A 20956-nucleotide genomic window follows, 5' to 3' on the forward strand; every position below is an offset into this window, starting at 1 on the left:
AGAATACAATGTCCAGAAAAAGGGCCATACAAATACAGTTGACCCTCGAACAATATGGGAGTTAGAGGCACCAACCAGTTGAAAATCCACATGTAACTTTTGACTCCCCCAAAACTTTACTAATAGACTAGTGTTGACCAGAAGCCTTACTGATAACATAAACAGTGGATTCACACACATTTTGTATGTTATATATAATATGTACTGTATTCTTAGAATAAAGTAAGCTAGAGAAAAGAAAATGTTTTCAGAAAATAAAAAGGAAAAGAAATTTATAGTACTGTATTGCATTTATTTTTTAAAAATCCATATAGAAGTGGACTTATGCAGTTCAAATCTCTGTTGTTCAAGGGTCCACTGTATAGTCAGCTGGTCTTTGACAAAGGAGCAAAGGCAATATGATATAGAAAAGACAGTCTTTTTAAGAAATGGTGCTAGAGTGGGATGCCTGGGTGGCTCAGTCAGTTAAGCATCCAACTTTGGTTCCTGATCTCACAGTTCAGGAGTTCGAGCCCCATGTTGGGCTCTGTGCTGACAGCTCGGAGCCTGGAGCCTGCTTCAGATTCTGTGTCTCCCTCAGATTCTGTGTGTGTGTGTGTCTCTCTGTCCCTCCCCCATTCACGCTCTGTCAAAAATAAGGAAACATTAAAAAAAAATGGTGCTGGAGCAACTGGATATTCCCATGCAAAACAGTGAATCTAGACACATACCTTACACTCTTTACAGAGTTAACTCAAAATGAATTATAGGTCTATATATAAACTGCAAAACTAGTGGCGCCTGGGTGGAGAATTTACTCTCTCTCTGTCTGTCTGTCTCTCTCTCTCTCTCTCTCTCTCTCTCTCTCACACACACACACACACACACACACACACACACACACGTATACACACCCTATTTAATATTTACTCCAGGAGTTTAGGAAAAAAGCAACAACATTCTCTTAGTCTTTCTAGAGGAAACACAACTGGCATGTGGGCCCCACCCAAATGGTGATTCCCAGGAAGGACCCCAGAGCCTGGAGCACTGGCAAAGCCTTCCACCTATCTCCCTCAGGATTGCCTACAGCCAGTGCTTGGAGGACCACACCCTTCTCCTTTGTCTACAGCCTAAGAAGCTCTGGGTTTTCAGAACTTGCCAGTGTTCACGCACACAGAGCTGCACGCCCTCCATGCAGATCAGTCCTTCGTCTAAGATGACTGCTACCATCATGGTTATGTGGAGGGGGCCCCCAGAGATCCCTGATTGTCCTCAGTACCTGTTTATGGACCATTCGAGGGACCCGACAGATAAATAACCTCAAGGCACTTTACCACACTGGAACACTAATTGTTATGAGACTCAATTCCCACCCATGAAATGCAGCTTAATAAAAGATGATGTAACATCAGAAGTTGGAGCTCAGGGCAGAAAATTCAAAACTTGCCCCAAATTCCCACAGCTGGTGGACCCACTGGCCCTTTGTGGAGTTGGTTATAGTGGTGTTCAACTGTAGTTTCAATTACTCAAACAGGAATGTCTCAAAGACAACAGAAATATATTAAATGTGACCAATTTAGTAGATTCCATCTGTCTACGTGTAGGCCTTCACATTTTTTAAATTGGGGTTGAGATTTGGAACCAGACAAATTTTATCAATGTTGAACAAGTCCACTTCTTGACAGCTTTCAGTGACTGGAAAAGCATTCGTCTTTAGCCCCGTTTATCACATGATTCTGGGCATCTGTGTGTGGGCTGGGATTTTTCTAATGTATTTGGATTGGCTTGCATCTCAGGAATATGGTACCCTCATTTGGGGCCAGCAGTTTGTAAATTCTTCCATTTTGCAGTAGTCATTGTTCACCAACTGGGCCATCATCCTGATATGTCTCACATAGAGGAATTCTTTTTATGTAGGAAAAAAATATTGCATCATGATTGCCCATAATACAAATACCTGTACTTTTAGCAACTGCAGTTATGGAAGTTACTTTAACCTCATGAACTACAGCTGGGGTGGGGGTGGGTGGGGCAGGGCAGGATCTGTCTGACATATACACCTATTTTTGGAAATGTTATCCTACTGGAACAATGTGGTAACAAGGTAGTGGAAGGGGATGAAGAGTGTAACTGTGGGTCAGAACATCCGTGCAGAAAGGATCCTTGCTGGGCCTCTACTTGTAAACTGAAACGTTGGGCAGTCTGTGCTTTTGGACCTTGCTGTGTAAAATGTAAGTCTGCTTCTCCCAGAAAGCTCTGTAGATCATATATCAGCGAGTGTGACCTTCCCAAGCGGTATACTGGAAGTTTAAGGCGGTGCCCTGATGATGCCTTGCAGTGACAGTGCCCACTGTTAACACAAAATGTGCAACAGTCTCAATAAACAATGTCAATATGTTTTGGCCAAACAGCAAGGAATGTCTCCCTGGGCTGCTATAAAACAATTAATATGCAAGGAGATCATTTTGGCCACTGTGGTATGAGGGTTTAACATATAAACATGCCCTCCTCCAAGTACTTTATGTGGAAGAGCACAGTGTGAGAATATAGAAACAATCCCCAATCCCAAACAACACAATGCCATAATTCAGATTATCAGTTAATGGTGCCAAGTGTTGAGGAACCAACTACCACTTTATGAGGGACGTAGTTGATATTGGACAAATAAAAGATAGCATCTTTTGTGGTCTAGGCAAGTAATGTATGAGCTTTGTCAATTATTTGATCCTAAACTGTAACTGCAAATTAGAAAAATGTCATGAGAGGAGTACACAACAATGAAAAACACTGCCACGGTACTTCCCTACTGTGAGTTTACAAGCCAATGGAGGAAGCTCAGATAGCAACCCAGCTCCAAGAGGCAGACCCTTTCCCCTACTATTAACAATTCTTGACACAATAATTCTATTCATCCTCGTTTTCCTTGCTTGTATAGCTTATGTTTTATCAGAATACTCTGTTGTTAATGGAGTCTCTACTCAAGAAAATATCCTTAGGGGTGCCTGGGTGGCTCAGTCGGTTAGGCAACTGACTTCAGCTCAGGTCATGATCTCACGGTTTGTGGGTTCGAGCTCCGCATTGGACTCCATGCTGACAGGTCAGAGCCTGGAGCCTGCTTCAGATTCTGTGTGTCTCTCTCTCTGTTCCTCCCCTGCTCGTTCTCTGTCTCTTTCTGTCTCTCAAGAATAAATAAAATGTTAAAAAATTAAAAAAAAAGAAAATATCCTTAGAACTTAAAAGAGGACATAGAAGGATTACAAAATATTCACTGGTTCAAAGAAAAATGTCTTTGGAAAAGGAAGCCACTGCATGATTACTGTCTAATCGTTCCCAATGACCCGCAGTTCATTAATTTAGAAAGTCTGATCAAAGGCAAATTTTCTTGGTTCTCTATGCTTAACTGAAGGATTAGCAGGCATTAACTTCTGAAATTAAATGTCTTTTGCCTTTTGTTAGTAACTACTCAGTTCTTTTTCCATTTAAGGTAGGGTGACACTCAGTACGAAACCCTCGAAAAGTGTCCAAATGCTTTCGTCATATTAGCACTGTGGCTACCCCCTTTAACCGGATGTAAGGGAACTAGTGTGTGGCATGATCACTGAGACAAAACATTCAAAGGTAAGGCTCCCTTTGTAGTATCTGAAGGCAAAATGGTACAGGAAATCAGAAGAAAGAATGGGGCTAATCCACAAAATAGCCAGAAAAGAGCCCAAAATACTATAAAGAGATACAAAAAGGTAAAAGTCAGGGAGTCAAAGGAAAGCACAGGAAAATCTGCTGTTTTTATGGTTTCTGTAAGAGCAGTTAATAGTCTGAAAAAATCTCCAGTGAAGTAGTTTCACAAAGGAATCTGGTAAGGAAAAATGTAGTCTAAAATAAAAATAATATATAGGCCAAACCTTATAGTTACTATCCTGGCTGCTATAAAGGAACCCTGGAGACCCTAGCTGCCTTTAGCGTCCAATTAGATGTCTCTGGGTAGTGGGGCTGATGAATTACCTTTCAAACATACTGCCTGTGTGTGTGTGTGTGTGTGTGTGTGTGTGTGTGTGTGTGTGTTAGTGCCAAGTACACTGTACAGAGTTGTGGAGACTCTCCTGCCCTTAGCTGAGGTAAATAGACATGAAAATACAAAATTACAGTGGTAGGATAAATGCTATCTAGATGGTATGCACAGGATTCTTGGGAAGCACAGTTACTGGAACAGAGGGGAGCCGATCAGAAAGCAACTGAGTTACTTCAGAAGAAGAAGTGATAATGAAAATAGCCAGCACTTATGGAAGTGCTTACCCAAGTATCAGGTTCTAATCTAAAAATAACATGAACTCATTTAACTTTCAAAACAATCCTGACAGGTGGGTATTGCTATTATCCCCGCTTTATGGTTGGAAAAACCGGGCACAGAAGGATTGGATAACTTAGTCAAGGACGCAGCAGGCAAAAAGTGAAGAGTGTGTGAACCTAGGCTTACTGTTAGTCGTTAAGCCAAGAGTAAGAGTTAAAAATCTGCGTGGCCAAGAAGACAGTGCACAGACTTTAAAGTTCTGCCACATAGCTGGAACACACTTTAATCTCCACAAAATTTTACCTCCTTGATTGCAACACTGAGAGTAATAGCTTACAAGGTTGTAGCTGACACTGCAGACAGCATGCTGTAAATGTAAAATACATATAAAAGCATGTAAAATACTTGTAACATGGTAACGATGGCAAGGACAATGATGTTGCCCTCTGTACGCTCTGCTGTTCCCCGTGGGCAAAAGTCAAGGGCAAAGACCCAGCCTCTTGCTGAGAAATGGTGCTGCTCAAATTCCAAAGTTTGGACTGCACCAAGATGTTTAGGGTGGAATTTTCTGAGACATCCTGAAATATGCCAGTCATAGTACACATGGACATATTTATTCATTTGCTCAGCCCTTCATTCAACAAAAATTGTTTAAAGTAGTCCCCATGCCCATTGTCAAGACTCAATGCCCTACCAACTGAGCCAGCCAGGTGCCCCTCATTCAACAAGTATTTCCCGATGTTGGGCACTGTGAGAAATTCTGGGGATACGCCAGTGAACAAGACTGACATTGCTCGTGGAAGTTAAAGTCCAATATAGGAGTCAAACATTAAACAGATAGTTAAGTAAAACTGTGTTGAGAATCCCCACAAGAGAGTTTAGGGCCTATGAAAATGTATAAACTAGTCTGGGAGAAAAGGCTTCCCGGGAAAAAAAGGCACTTGATTTGAGACATGAAAATGAAGTAAAAATAAGCAAGCTAGGAGGCAGAATGTACAAATTCCATGAAAAGGAAACAGTATCTGCAGGAAATTATCATCAGCATTTGACAGACTTGATCACTCCCTCCTCCTTGAATTGCTGTCTCCATTTGGCTTTCAGGGATTCACTTCACTCGCCCCTACTTCTCATCTTCATTGCTCTTCTGATCTCCCCCAACTCTAAATGTGTTTTAGTGGACATTTTTCCCCTTTTCCACACTAATCTTGACGGTGATCTCATCACACTTCATGGTGTTAAAGACCACAGATATGCTAAGTCAAAATATACATGTGTGTGCATATGTAAGTATCTCCAGCCTGACACTCCTTTAAAATCCAGATTCATGCTTCCAACTGACTACTTGGCATCACCACTTGAATGTTTAATTGGCATCTCAAATTAAGTTCCTTATCCCCTCCCAACCTCACCCTTAAAGTTGCTTGTGTCAGTCTTCTTCATCTCAGTTAATGACAGTTCTATCCTTTGAGATGCTCAAAACAAAAATCTTACTGTCATCTTTGATTCTTCTTTTTGTCATATTTCACACCGCAAATCCTGTTGTTTCAACCTTCAAAATACACATGGAATCTGATCACTTCTCCCCACCCCCACTATCATCACACTAGTCAAAGTCGCCATCATCTCCCCTGGATTATTGCCACAGACTCCTACCTTGTCTTCTGTTTCCATCCTTATCCCCATCACTCAACTCCCACACAGGGACAGAGTGAACTGTTACATTCTAAGTCATATCAGATTATATCCTATATCGTATCATTACTTTGCTCAGAATCCTCCAGTGGTTTCCCACCTCATTCACAGTAAAAGTCTACAGAATGTTCTACAAGGTCCTACCCAATATACCTCCCTGCCACCACTACCTGTCCCTCCCTCCTTACCTCTGATTCATCTCCTATGGTATTCTGCCCTTTGTTCATTCCCTTATAGCTGTTCCCCTGCTGATCCACGAACACACCAAAGCATACTCCCTCCCTCAGAACCTTTAGCCTTGTTACTTGTTACTCCCTTGATCTGCACTGATTAGGGGTGCGGGTGTAAATAATTGGTCTCAGATTGATCAGAGAAATATGACCTAGATATATACATTTGTGAGTCTCCCAGCACATGGAAGGCAATTAAAGTCATATCAGGGTTAAGATTTCCCGTAGAGAATAGAGGGAGCAGAGAAAAGGGGCCAAGAACGGGGGACACTGACAAAGAATAGCTCACATACGTGGATGGACCTGGAGGGTATTATGCTAAGTGAAATTAGTAAGAAAAAAGACAAATATCATATGACTTCACTCACATGAGGAATTTAAGATACAAAACAGGTGAGCATATCAGTGGTAGAGCATTTGACTACAAAACAGGTGAACATAAGGGAAGGGAAGCAAAATTAATATAAAAACAGGGAGGTGGACAAAACATAAGAGACTCTTAAATACAGAGAACAAACAGAGGGTTGCTGCAGGGGTTGTAGGAGGGGGGATGGGCTAAATGGGTAAAGGGAATTAAGGAATCTACTCCTGAAATCATTGTTGCACACTATATGCTAACTTGGATGTAAATTAAACAATAAATTAATTAATGAAAAAAAAAGAATAGCTCACAAAGGCAAATGAAATGAAGCAATCAGAGAGCCCGTAAAGTAAGGATTGATGGATAGATACACAGATGAGTAAATAAATACATAGAGAGGGGCGCCTGGGTGGCTCAGTCAGCTAGGCGACTGACTTCGGCTCAGATCATGATCTCACAGTTTGTGAATTCGAGTCCCATGTCGGGCTCTGTGCTGACAGCTCAGAGGCTGGAGCCTGCTTCGGATTCTGTGTTTCCCTCTCTCTCTGCCCCCTCCCCCATGCACACTCTCTCAAAAATAAATAAACATAAAAAAAAATAGAGAGGTAGGTAGGCCAGATAGGTAGATAAACGAAATTATGATACTGCGGAAAGCAAAGGCAGAAAATATTTCTAGGGAGTGACTAGAAGGCAAGGCAATCAGTCCTCAAGTAACTTAGGATTACCAGGAGGGATGGGGAAACTATCACACCCAGAAGATTTAGTACCTACACATCCTGTCCCACCCTCAGATCACCAGAGGAAAGCCTCCATTCACTGACAAACACATATTAAACATAAGTTTAATTTGAGTAAATATATTGTTTGCTCTAGATCTATAATTACAAGTATGAACAACCAAGATTCACTGAGTGAGAAAAAACACAACAGAGAGATCAACAAAACCAATGGCAAAGTCGCTTTGGCCTCTCCGACCAACCTAGCAGTCTTTAAAGTTTAGCAAACACTCTTAGCCCGTGTGACTGATTAACTAAACTTTATTGGTATATCTGTGGATCATGCATTCTTTCCCAGAAAAAACAGAGCACTTCCGCTCTCATGAAACAGAAACCAGACCCCCTTGCACGATCCCTGGACACTAAGGAACCAGACCCCCTTGCACAATCTCCAAGCACTGAGATAACGTCTGTAGCTGGCACCACTGAATCTGCACGTAATCAAGAAATGTTAGGGACCCCTGCACTCCCTTATTGATTAACTGCTCTAAACCCCTTTAATAATCCCTGGGCCAGGCAGAAACCCTGGAGCTGGCCTTTGGACAAGAGTCCACCTTCTCCTGGGGTGGCTGGCCTCCTAACAAAGCTCTAATTCCTTTTCAATCAAAGCTCAGCTACAGGCAGCCAAATTTGGGTTTTGGTTAACAATGGTTCTTTCAAAAGATTAATAAAATGACTGGAACATTAGCAACACTGGTTAAGAAAAAGAGACAAAAGATAAATGGTTAACTATCAAGAACGGAAAAATTGGGACAAAATTACAGATCCTGCAGACATTAAGAGATCACAAAATATTACAAATAACTTTCAGCCTAAAATAGACAAATTACTTAGAAAGATAAAATTTACAAAAGCTGATAAAAAATGTGTTCAATCTGCGTATGTAAGAAAGTGAATCTGTAACTGAAAGTCTCAATAAAATACAAGTTTCATGGGGCTTCAGGAAGAAATAACAAATTTTTTTTCACAAACTACTCCACAAAACAGGAGACAGTATTTCCCAAAGCATTACATGATGCTCATTTAACCTAGTTACCAAAACGAAAAAGCACTTACAGGAAAGACAATATTACAAGCAAATCTTACACATAAAATTAAATGTAAAAACCCTAAACCAAATCTTAGCAAACTGACTCCAATAACATATATTTTAAAAAGGTATATATAAAAAAAAGACAACATCAGCGTGAGCAGAAAAAGTTAGGGGTCCCTGGAAAACAAAGATGAGACATAGCCTTCTTGACAGAAGAAAAGCCATTTTAGGCCCTCAGCCATCTTGTGAAAGAATTAAGAACAAACTGCCACTATCAGGCAGGAGATAACCCAATCATATGAGGGACAATAAATCAATGGTAAAACTCCCAGTGCTGGTTCCAAAGCAAAAAATGACCTGATGCACATGCTTGAATTATCCTTATAGGATCTGAACCCTGTAGAGTATTCAGATACTGAACCAACTAAAGCCAGAAAACTGATGATGCTGACCCTTATTGGCCCTCTTGACCTTGACCTGGACTTTTCAGTCACCTTCAGATGACTTGTGCCCCAATTATTTACTAAATCCCCTTGTGCAATGAATTACCCTTTCATGAATATGTATGCACCCTTAGCTTAAAACTTTCTGGTTTGTTGTCTGAGGAGATACTGCTTTGGGAAATATCCCGTGTTCTCTACTACTTTTTGCAAGTAAAACCCTTCCTTTTCCCATTCTTTGACTTGGTTGTGTCTTTTGGCTCAATATCCATGGATAGGGGAGCCCAGTTTTGGGTAACATTATGACAAAGTGGGGTTTATTTCTGAAATACAAGACTGGCTAACATTTGGGTGAAAACTCTGTGTAACTTATCACATTATCAGAAGAAAAAAAAAAAAGAAACCATATGAGTATTTCAATAGACTTAAAACAAAAGCATAAAATGTGTTTGATAAAATTTAAAACTACTAGACTTCCACTTTTTATGGTGCAGTAGCTGGCAACAAACGTGCCCTCGCACCATAAGAATTAGATCACTAAAACACATATGTAAAACAACTACCTTTAAACGTTGCCATATGGGCAATATAAAACTATAAACCCTATAATTCACGTGAAATCTCAAGGGATCCCAAATAGCCAAAACCATCTTGAAAGGGAAGAACAGTTTTAGGTCTCACATTTCCTGATTTTGAAATCATGCCCCATAGAGTTAATAAGGTAAAAATTAGTGGAAATTAAAGCTTGTTTTTCAGAGAAATCTTTCCCCTAATCCACCACTGTTTCTTTTCAGACCCCACTAACAAACACACTAGTTTCTTTGCAGGACTCAAGATCAACTGATATGATTCCAGCTTGTGAACAAACAACTTACTACAAAGCTACAGTCATCAAATATGTGGTGCTGGCATAAATATAAACACTGATCAATGGAATAGAAAACCCAGATCTTCACATAAGCCTTCATATGTATAGTTAAATGATTTTCGACAAGAGCGCCATGACTATTCAATGGGGAAATGACAGTCTTCTCAACAAATGGTGTTGGGAAAACTGTATATCCACATGCCAATGAATGAGGTTGTAGACCCTTACCTAACATCAAATACAAAAATTAACTCAAAATGGATCACAAGACCTAAATGTAAGAATTTAAATTATAAAATACTTAGAAGAAAATGCAGGGAAAAACAATGAAATTGGATTTGGCAAGGATTTCTTCAAAATGACACCAAAATTAAAACTGTGTTCTATAGGTTAATGAGGTTAAAACTGTCACCAGTAAACCCCTACTGACTGCCTTTCTTCTTCACAGGAATGTTAACCTTATCTTTTAGCAGCAAACAACAGGAAGAGCTCCATAGGCCTAGACCAGTTTGAGACTGACCACTGAACACAGTAGATGGAACATGAAGCGTCTGACAGCTACCTCGACTTCATTATACTGTTAACACCTCTGCCCAAGGAGGAGCACAAACTTCATTAACGTAACACAGGATACAAGCATAGGCATGTCTTCAAAGTAGCCTGTACAACCTATGTCCATCTCTACATGCAGTAACGAAGTTTCCCTTTCTATTCATCCTAATCCTAAATAAAAGAAACCCACTCACCCCCATGGGAAGTTATATCCTGTGATTTCCTTATTTGTTGCAAATAAAAATTCTGTTGTATGACAACTCTAACTGATGTAATCTTTTTTTTTAAATTTTTTAAATTGTTTATTTATTTTTGAGAGACAGGGTGTGAACGGGGGAGGGGCAGAGAGAGAGAGGGAGATACAGAATCCAAAGCAGGCTCCAGACTGAGCTGTCAGCACAGAGCCTGATGCGTGGCCTGAACCCCTGAACTTCAAGATCATGACCTGAGCCGAAGTTGGACGCTTAACCAACTGAGCCACCCAGGCGCCCCCACCTGGTGTAATCTTTATCTGTAACTCATCAAGAAGCAAACTCATGTTAGTTTGGTCACAAAATCACAGGCAATAAAACAACAGACAAACCAGACACCATCAAAATTAAAAACTTTCGCACATTAAAGTACAATACCAACACAATGAAAAGCAACCCACAGGAGAAAAGATTTAGACATCATGTATCTGACAAAGGATTAATATCCAGATTAAAGAACTCCTACAACTCAACAACAAAAAAACCCAATTAAAAAATGTGAAAATAACTTGGGAGATATTTCCTAGAAAATATACAAATTTTCCCTATCATTTTATGAGATTTTTAATAAAATATTTCAATGAAAAAAAATACACAAATGGTACACGAAAACGTGCTTACCATCATTAACTGTTAGAAGTCATACTGCAATTGTTAATAATATATATTTGGTTTTCATCCCTTTCCTGGCACAGAGCTCCTAAAAACCTTGGGATTTCCTAAGTGGGGTGAGCCACAAAGGTGCCTTTTGAGACGTTAATGAGGTGACTTCTGAAATACCCCAGGTCATCTAAGGATGGGGGCTGGCCACCAGAAGAATCAACCACGGGGCTAGAGGGTTGGAACTTTCAGTCCCACCCCCACCCCACACTACCCCTAGTGGAAACGGATGGAGATTAAATTCAATCACTAAAGGCCAATGATTTAACCAATCATCTCTACGTAATGAGGCCTCCATAAAAACCCAAAAGGACAAGGTTCAGGGAGCTTCCAGGTTGGTGAACATTTGTAAAGAGTAGCACACCCAGGGAGGTCACGGAACTTCTGTACCCCTTTCCATATACCTTGCCCTACACATCTCCTCCAACTGGCTGTTCCTTGAATTATATATAATCTTTCATAAATAAGTTGGTAACCTAGTAAGTAAATTGTTTCTCTGAGTTCTGTGAGCCACTCTAGCAAATTAATTGAACTGGAAAAGGAGGTCATGGGCATTTCTTAGAGCCAGTCAGAAGCCCAGGCAAGAACCCAGACTTGTGATTAGCTCTGAAGTGGGTACAGTTGTGTAGACTGAGTTCTTAACCTATGGGATCTGACGCTATTTCCAGGTAGATGGTGTCAGAATGGAGTTGAATTGGAGGACACCCAGCTGGTGTCTCAGAGAACTGCTTGGTGGTGTGGAAAAAATACACACAATGAAACTGATGTCAAATTTGTATGAGGTCAATGCAAACCAAACCCACAATGCGCTACCACTTCACATCCATTAGGATGGCTAATTTCAAAAAAAACCCAATAACCAACAAGAGTTGGTTGGAACCCTTGTACATGGTTGGCTGGAATATAAAATAATGTAGTTGCCATGTAAAACAGTACAGCAGTTCCTCAAAATAACACAATTACCATTTTTTTTTAAGTGTCAGGTTTTTTTTTAATGTTTATTTTTTAGAGAGAGAGCATGGGGAGGGGAGGGGCACAGAGAGAAGGAGAGAAAGAATCCTAAGCAGGCTTGGCACTATCAGCACAGAGCCCAAAATGGGGCTCAAACTCATGTACCATGAGATCACGACCTGGGCTGAAATCAAGAGTCAGACGCTTAACCAACCGAAGCACCCAGGCTCCCCCACAATTACCATTTCTGGGTACATACACAAAAGAATTGAAAGCAGGGACTCGGGGTGCCTGGGTGGCTCAGTTGGTTAAGCGTCTGACTGTTGATTATGGCTCAGGTCATGATCTCACGGTTGGTGAGTTCAAGCCTGACATCAGGCTCTGTGCTGACAGGGTGGAGACTACTTGGGATTCTCTCTCTCTCTCCCGTTCTCTCTGCCCCTCCCCTGCTTGTGTGCATGCTCTCTCTCAAAATAAACATTAAAAGAAAAAAATTCTGACACTTTCTCAAACATAAATGAACCTTGAAGACCTTATGCTAAGTAAAACAAACCAGACCCAAATAACACAAATATTGTAGAATTCCATTTATATGAGATACCTAGAGTAGTGAAATTCATAGTGACATCAAGTAGAGGGTGGTTGCCAGGGTCTGGGGGAAGGAAGAAGGGGGAAGGGGGAAGGGGGGAAGGGGACTTATTGTTTAATGAATATGGAGTTTCAGTTTGGGATGATGAAAAAGTTCTGGAGATGGATGGTGATGGTTGCACAATGATGTGAATGTACTTAATGGCACTCAACTATATACTAAAAAATGGTTAAAATGGCAAATTTTATGTCATTTATATTTTAGCATAAGTTTTTAAGGTTTAAATTGAAAAGAAATAAAACTCTTTATTCCCATATGACATGATCATGGATATAAAAAATCCTAAGCAATGTACCCAAAAAAACACCAAAATAATAACTGAATTAAAAAAAATTTTTTTTTAATATTTATTTTTGAGAGAGAGACAGAGTGTGAGTGGGGGAGGAGCAGAGAGAGAGGGAGACACAGAATCCGAAGCAGGCTCCAGGCTCTGAGCTGTCAGCACAGAGCCCGACGTGGGGCTTGAACTCATGAACCATGAGATCATGACCTGAGCTGAAGTCGGACGCTTACTAAGCCATCCAGGTGCCCCAATAACTGAATTTAAGTAAAGTAACAGGATACAAGGTCAAATACACACAAAAAACTAAACGTCTATATACTGAAATGAACAAATGTAAATTAAAATTTTAAAACATCTTTTACAATAGAATCACCAACCATGTTAGGTCGAGGAATAAATTTCATAAAACATGTTAAGACCTGTACTCTCAAAACTCTGCTGAGAGAAATTAAAGAAAACCTAAACAAATGGAGAAATATAGCATATTTGTGGTTCTGAAGATGTGACACTGCTAAAAAGTCAGTTCTTTCCAAATTGATCTATCAGTCAATCCCAACCAAATGGACCACACTCCTGAATGTAAAATGAAGAACAGAGCTTCTAGATAGAGGAGCAAATCTCCATAAACTTAATGAAGAGAAAAACCTCAAACAAGGCATAAAAAAGTATTAACAATAAAGGAAAAGACTGATAAACTGAGCTATATTAAAATTAAGAACTTCTGTTCATTTTTAGACTACCATCAATAGAGCTAAAAGGCAAGCCAGAATGGAGAAGATACACTTAAACACGTGCAAGGACAAAAAACTCCTATCCAAAACATACCAAGAACCTATTACAACCCTTTAAGACAAAGATAAAAACAAAAACAGAAAAACGTGCAAAAGAAGCACTTCGCAAAAATAGATATCCAAATCGCCAAATAATCATGAAAGGACGCTTAACATCATCAATCGCCAGGAAATACACATTTCAGCCTCAACAAGCTATCACTGTATGCGCAACAGAATGACTCAATTCTTCTTTAATTGACAGTATTAAGGGTCAACACAGGTTTGGAACGACAGGAACTCTCATAAACTGCTGATGAGAGTAGAAACTCAGACAGCTACCTTGGAAAATATGTTAGCATTATCAGTAGAAGTAGTAGAAACGCATACTTACGACCCAGCAGTCTGAGCAAAGAACATGAGCACATGCACACTGTTAGGTTCCTAGGGTTGCGAAAATAAAGTACCACAAACTGGTGGCTTAAAGCAACAGAAATTTATTGTCTCAAAGTTCTGAAGGTTAGAAGCCCAAGATCAAGGTGTTAGCAGGGCCACACTCCCCCTGAAACTTATAGGGGAATTTTTCCTGGCTTCTTCCTAGCTTCTGGTAATGTGCTGGCAATCTCTGGCATCCCTAGGTGTGTAGATGCAGCACTCCAGTCCATCTTCACACGGTGTTCTCCCTTTGTCTCTTCACGTGACCTTCTTTTTTACAAGGACACCAATCATACTGGATTAGGGACCCAGCCTAATTAAGATTAGCATGATCTTATCTTGACTAATTACATATGCAATGGCCCTATTTCCAAATAAGGTCACATTCTGGGGGACAGACGCACAATTCAGCCTGTAATTATAAAAGCAAGTACAAGAATATTTCATAAAAGCATTTTTTTCATAATAGCCCCAAACCATAACAATCCAAATGTCTACCACCATTAGAATACATTTTAAAAGCTGTAATATATTTATGTAAGGGAATGTTACACAGAAATGAAAATAAAAGAACTACAATGATGTGAAACAATTTGTTTGACTTTCACAAACATAACATTAAACAAAAGAAGTCATAAATGAAACACAATGCATGTTTTTAAAAATTTTTTTTAACGTTTATTTATTTTTGAGACAGAGAGGGGGAGGGGCAGAGAGAGAGGGAGACACAGAATCAGAAGCAGGCTCCAGGCTCCGAGCCATCAGCCCAGAGCCCAGCACGGGGCTCGAACTCACGGACCGCGAGATCGTGACCCGGGCTGAAGTCGGACGCTTAACCGACTGAGCCACCCAGGCGCCCCCACAATGCATTTTTATTAAAAGTAAAAAACAGGGGCGCCTGGGTGGCTCAGTCAGTTAAGCATCCAACTCTTGATTTAGGCTCAGGTCATTTCTCATGGTTCACAAGTTCAAGCCCCATATCGGGCTCTGCCCTGTCAGAATCCCTGCTTGGGAGTCTCTGTCTCCCTCTTTCTCTCTGCCCCTCTCTCACTCACACACACTCTCTCAAAAATAAACTTTAAAATAAACAAACAGGCAATCAAAACTATACACTTATTCAGGGATGCATGGTTACATGGTATAAATGTAATGACAAGTGATTAACCATAAAACTAAGATAAGCGTGATCTCTGATCAGAAGGACAAGCATTGTGATTAGGAGAGGACAAAACAGAGCTTCTGGGACATTGGCAATGTTCAATTTCTTTACCTGCATATGGTGAATTATACGGATACAATGAGCTGTACTCTATTATTTTATGCACCTTTCTGTAAGTGATATTTTATAATAATGTAGTTAAAAGGAGCTTTGCTGAAAAAAATTGGAAAAATACTTGAAGCAAATATGACAGAGTCAATAACTTTATGTCAAAAGTTCACGCTTAAGGGCGCCTGGGTGGCGCAGTCGGTTAAGCGTCCGACTTCAGCCAGGTCACGATCTCGCGGTCCATGAATTCGAGCCCCACGTCAGGCTCTGGGCTGATGGCTCGGAGCCTGGAGCCTGTTTCCGATTCTGTGTCTCCCTCTCTCTCTGCCCCTCCCCTGTTCATGCTCTGTCTCTCTCTCTGTCCCAAAAATAAATTTTAAAAAAGTTGAAAAAAAAAATTAAAAAAAAAAAAGTTCACGCTTAAATAAATGCAAAAATAAACAAAGTGCAAAATTTTATAAACTAAGTTGCCTTTTGTATAAGAAGGGAAATAAGGAGTAACCTAACAAACACTACCTTTCCCATGTGATCAAAGTTAACATCACCAGAAATGAGGCAAATTGACGGCATGTACCTTCATAAGCACCTTTTTGTGGTATTCCTGACAAAACCGTGTGAGGGGAATTTAATCATGAAAACAGACCAAACAAAACCAAACTGAAAGACATTCAATAGATAACTAGACTAAACCCTTTATTTATTTATTTAAAAAAAATTTTTTTTTTTTAACGTTTATCTATTTTTGAGACAGAGAGAGACAGAGCATGAACGGGGGAGGGTCAGAGAGAGGGAGATACAGAATCTGAAACAGGCTCCAGGCTCTGAGCTGTCAGCACAGAGCCCGACGCGGGGCTTGAACTCACGGACCACGAGATCATGACCTGAGCCGAAGTCGGCCGCTCAACCGACTGAGCCACCCAGGCTCCCCAGACTAAACCCTTTAAATACCAGGTCATGAAAAACAAGGAAGATTAAAGAACTATTCCAGATTAAAGTGGACCAAACAGACAGGACAACTAAATCCAATGGATAATTCAAGATAGTCTTTTGCTATGAATTTATTATTTTGCTGTAAATTCTCAGCACCGCTGACAAGATGGAATAAATCTACAGATTAGGCAGTAGTATTGTGACAGTTTAATTTTGATAAGAGAAAGCCCTTGATTTTAGGATATGTGCACTAAAGTACTTAGGGGTTGTGGGCCTTATGACTGCAACTGACTCTCAATCCAAAAGTAAAAGGTGTAATTATGTGTATTTTATACACACACACACACACACACACACACACACACACACGGAGACAGAGCACATGCAAGCAACTGACAGTAAGAGAAGAAAGAGATTAAAGAATAAAGCAAGTATGGAAAAATGTTAACACATGGGGGTTTGGGGCAAAAGGTACATATGTAGGAATTGTTTCTACTATTCCCACAACTTTTAAGTTTGAAATTATGTCAAAATAAAAAGCTAAGAGGGGGTGCCTGGGTGGCTCAGTTGGCTAAGAATCTGACTCTTGATTCAGCTTAGGTCATGATCTCATGGTTTGTGGGTTTGAGCCCTGCATCAGATACCAGGATGGTGCAGAGCCTGCTTGGGATTCTCTCCCTCGCTCTCTGCCCCTCCCCCACGCCCACATGCAAGTCCCTCTTTCTAAAAAATAAACAAACGTTTAAAAAAAAAAAAGCTGCAAGAAAAATATTACCATACAGAAAATCAGACATTTCACAAACACAAAAATCAAAGAAGAGAAATTATTCAACCACTCAAAACATTTTTTTGCTACTTAATTAGCACTAAACCAAAAATTACAATAGACCATGGTAGCCAGATTCTGGAGAAGTTGGTATTTTCATACTTTGCTGTTTGAGTGATAACTGGTTCCAAACCTTTTGAGAAAAACAACTTGACGATATGAACCTCAGAGTTAAAAAAAAAAAAAATTAAAAAAAGTACAGATTCCAGTGATTCTACTGGTGGGACAGTATCCTAAGGGGGGAAAAAAAGCGCCTAAATAATGAAAAGTCATCATACACAAAGGTAATCATTACAACCTTAAGTGAAACATAGGGAAAATGTAAAGAAAACCGATATAACCACTCATGGGAATTATTCAGTCACTAAATTAGTCTACAGAAACTAAGCAAACATGGAACAGTATTTACAGAAGATACAGTGATATGATCAAGTCAAACTGCATGAACAGAATAATTACAAACTACAGTATTAAAAATAACTATGCACAGGTGAACAGTGGGGAGTGGCCAGGATGGCGGAACAGCATGGAAGTTTTTTTTCTCTTGCATCCCTCATGCCTGAAATACAGCCAGATCAACACTAAAACATTCTGCACACCTAGAAAACTGATTTGAGGATTAACACAACAATCTGCACAACCTGAACAAGAGAACTTAGCAGGTACCTGGCATGGAGAGGTGAACTGGGGGAGAAAGCCGCGGAGGGCAGGGAGCTGTTTTTGTTTGCGGAGAGAGGACAAAGACGGGGGGTGGGGGGGGTACGGAAAGCATCCTGCATCCCCACTGCCCAAAAGCAGCTGGAGAGAAAAGAAAAAGTACACAAGGGACTGAACAAAAAAGGGGGAAAGGAGAAAGGAGAGGGTTTAAATTCCATTAAGACTCTATAAACAGGGGGAGCGCAGAGTCTGAAACTCCGCGGCTCAATACCTGGGGGTGCTCTGGTGGGAAGGGCGAATCCCCAGGAGCAGAGAACGAGGTCCTCAAGGTCTTGGGTCACATGGGGAGAGGTGGTTCCCCTACTGGGAGGACATTTGGTAGAGGCTGTGAGGCCTCCCCACAGGCAAAGGTCCCAGTGGATCTGGGAAAACAACCCCATTCACTTGTGCTGGAACAAGGACGCTAAGGGGGAAGCCTGGTGCCAGATGTGTGGGGTGATTTTCCATAATCCCTGAAACCCTGCTGCCACCTGATCACACCAACTTTTTCTGGGGCAGGTTGGCACCCAGCCAGTCTCTGGCCATTGGCAGCAGCACGGTGTCCTGAACGTTCCAGGGGGCAGCTGACACCTGGCCATTGCTCAGTGAGAACCTTCCCCATATGTCTGAGTGGGTCAAAACCGCAGTTCCTCAGAAGTGAGGGGTTGGGAAACAACAGCCACATCTGAGATAAAACTCAGGAGGGAGGTGCCGCCTGGCAACCTGACGGCTTGGTGACAGACAGTATAAAAGCAGAGAGTGGATGGAATCCAGAGACAAAGGAGGGGTGAGCGATTGCTGATTGGGAAGAGCCAAGAGTTCTGATACTAGAGACTGGGTAGCTAGGTCATGCCATTTTCACCCCTCCCGCGCATGCACATACACACCTACAGGCGCCACAATAATCCACCCCAGCAAGCTAAGCAGCGCCATCTAGTGGAGAAAGGAGCTGTTACACTAAGCCCCACCCAACTGGGCCAACCTCACTCTTCAGGAACACCCCAAGTCTCTCCATCTGCTTAGTTTACAGACTATAAAGCGCTTCATGGTTTGACTTCTAGGGGAAACCGATGTAATTTCAATGATACTTCAGTCTGTTTGCTGGTCCATCTATTCAATAATTTTTTCTTTTCTTTTCTTATTCTTGAATAAGAGATAAAATTGAATAAAAGAAAAAAATTATGTTTTCCATTTCTACACTTTACTTTTGGGTAAATTTTTCAAATTCTATTTTTTTACTTCCATCATTTCATTTTATTCTATTTCATTGTATTCATTTGTTCAAATTTTCAAACATTTTCCTTTTTTTTCCTTGCTTTCCCTTTTTTCTCTATCAAACTCCTTTAAACAACCAAACCAGAACACACCTAGGATCTAGCATCCGTTATTTGATTTTTTTGTGTTGTCTTTAATTTTAATTTTTTTTACCTTATGGATTCCTTTTCTTCCTTCTAAATGACAAAACAAAGGAATTCACCCCAAAAGAAAGAACAGGAAGAAATCACAGCGAGGCACTTAATCAGCACAGATACAAACAAGATATCTGAACCAGACTTTAGAATCACGATAATAAGAATACTAGCTGGGGTTGAAAACAGATTAGAATCCCTTTCTGTGGAGATAAAAGCTAGATGAAATTAAATAAAAAAATGCTATAAATGAGCTGCAATCTTGAATGGATGCCATGGTGGCAAGGATGGATAAGGCAGAGCAGTGAATCAGCGATACAGAGAACAAACTTATAGAGAACAATGAAGCAGAAAAAAAGAGGAAGACTAAGGCAAAAGAGCACGACTTAAGAATTAGAGAAATTAGTGACTCATTAAAAAGGAACAACATCAGAATCATAGGGGTCCCAGAAGGTGAAGAGAGAGAAAAAGGGGTAAAAGAGTTATGTGAGCAAATCATAACAGAAAACTTTCCTAACCTGGGGAAAGACACAGACACCAAAATCCAGGAAGCACAGAGGACTCCCCATTAGATTCAGAAAAACCCAAACATCAACAAGGCATATCACAGTCAAATTCACAAAATACTCAGGCAAGGAATGAATCATGAAAGCAGTAAGGGGAAAAAAAAGTCCTTAACCTACAAGGGAAGACAGATCAGGTTTCCAGCAGACATATCCACAGAAACTTGGCGGGCCAGAAAGGAGTGGCAGGATGTATTCAATGTGCTGAATGAGAAAAATATGCAGCCAAGAATTCTTTATCCAGCAAGGCTGCCATTCAAAATAGAAGGAGAGATCAAAAGTTTCCCAGACAAAAATTAAAGGAGTTTGTGACCACTAAAGCAGCCCTGCAAGAAATTTTAAGGGGGACTCTCTGAATGGAGAAGACAGAAAAAAACCCCAAAAAACCAAAAAACAAACAAACAACAACCAACAACAACAAAAAAACAAAGACTAGAAAGGACCAGAGAACACCACCAGAAACTCCAACTCTACAGGCAACATAATGGCAATAAATTCCTATCTTTCAGTACTCACTCTAAACGTCAATGGACTAAATGCTCCAATCAAAAGACACAGGGTAACATAATGGATAAGAAAACAAGATCCATCTATATGCTCTTTACAAAAGACCGACATTAGACCTAAAGCCACCTTCAGATTGAAAGGGGATGGAGAACCATCTATCACGCTAATGGTCACCAAAAGAAAGCTGGAGTAGCCATACTTATATCAGACAACCTAGACTTTATTTATTTATTTTTATTTATTTTTTTTAAACGTTTATTTATTTTTGAGACAGAGAGAGACAGAGCATGAATGGGGGAGGGGCAGAGAGAGAGGGAAACACAGAATTGGAAGCAGGCTCCAGGCTCTGAGCCATCAGCCCAGAGCCCGATGCGGGGCTCGAACTCACGGACCGTGAGATCGACCTGAGCTGAAGTCGGACGCTTAATCGACCAAGCCACCCAGGCACCCCAAGACTTTAAAATAAAGAACAAATATTGTTAAAATTGACGTCAATACTACTCAAAGCAATCTACATATTCAATGCAATCCCTATCAAGATAA

Source organism: Neofelis nebulosa, chromosome 7 (assembly GCF_028018385.1).
Source record: "Neofelis nebulosa isolate mNeoNeb1 chromosome 7, mNeoNeb1.pri, whole genome shotgun sequence".
NCBI lineage: Eukaryota > Metazoa > Chordata > Mammalia > Carnivora > Felidae > Neofelis > Neofelis nebulosa.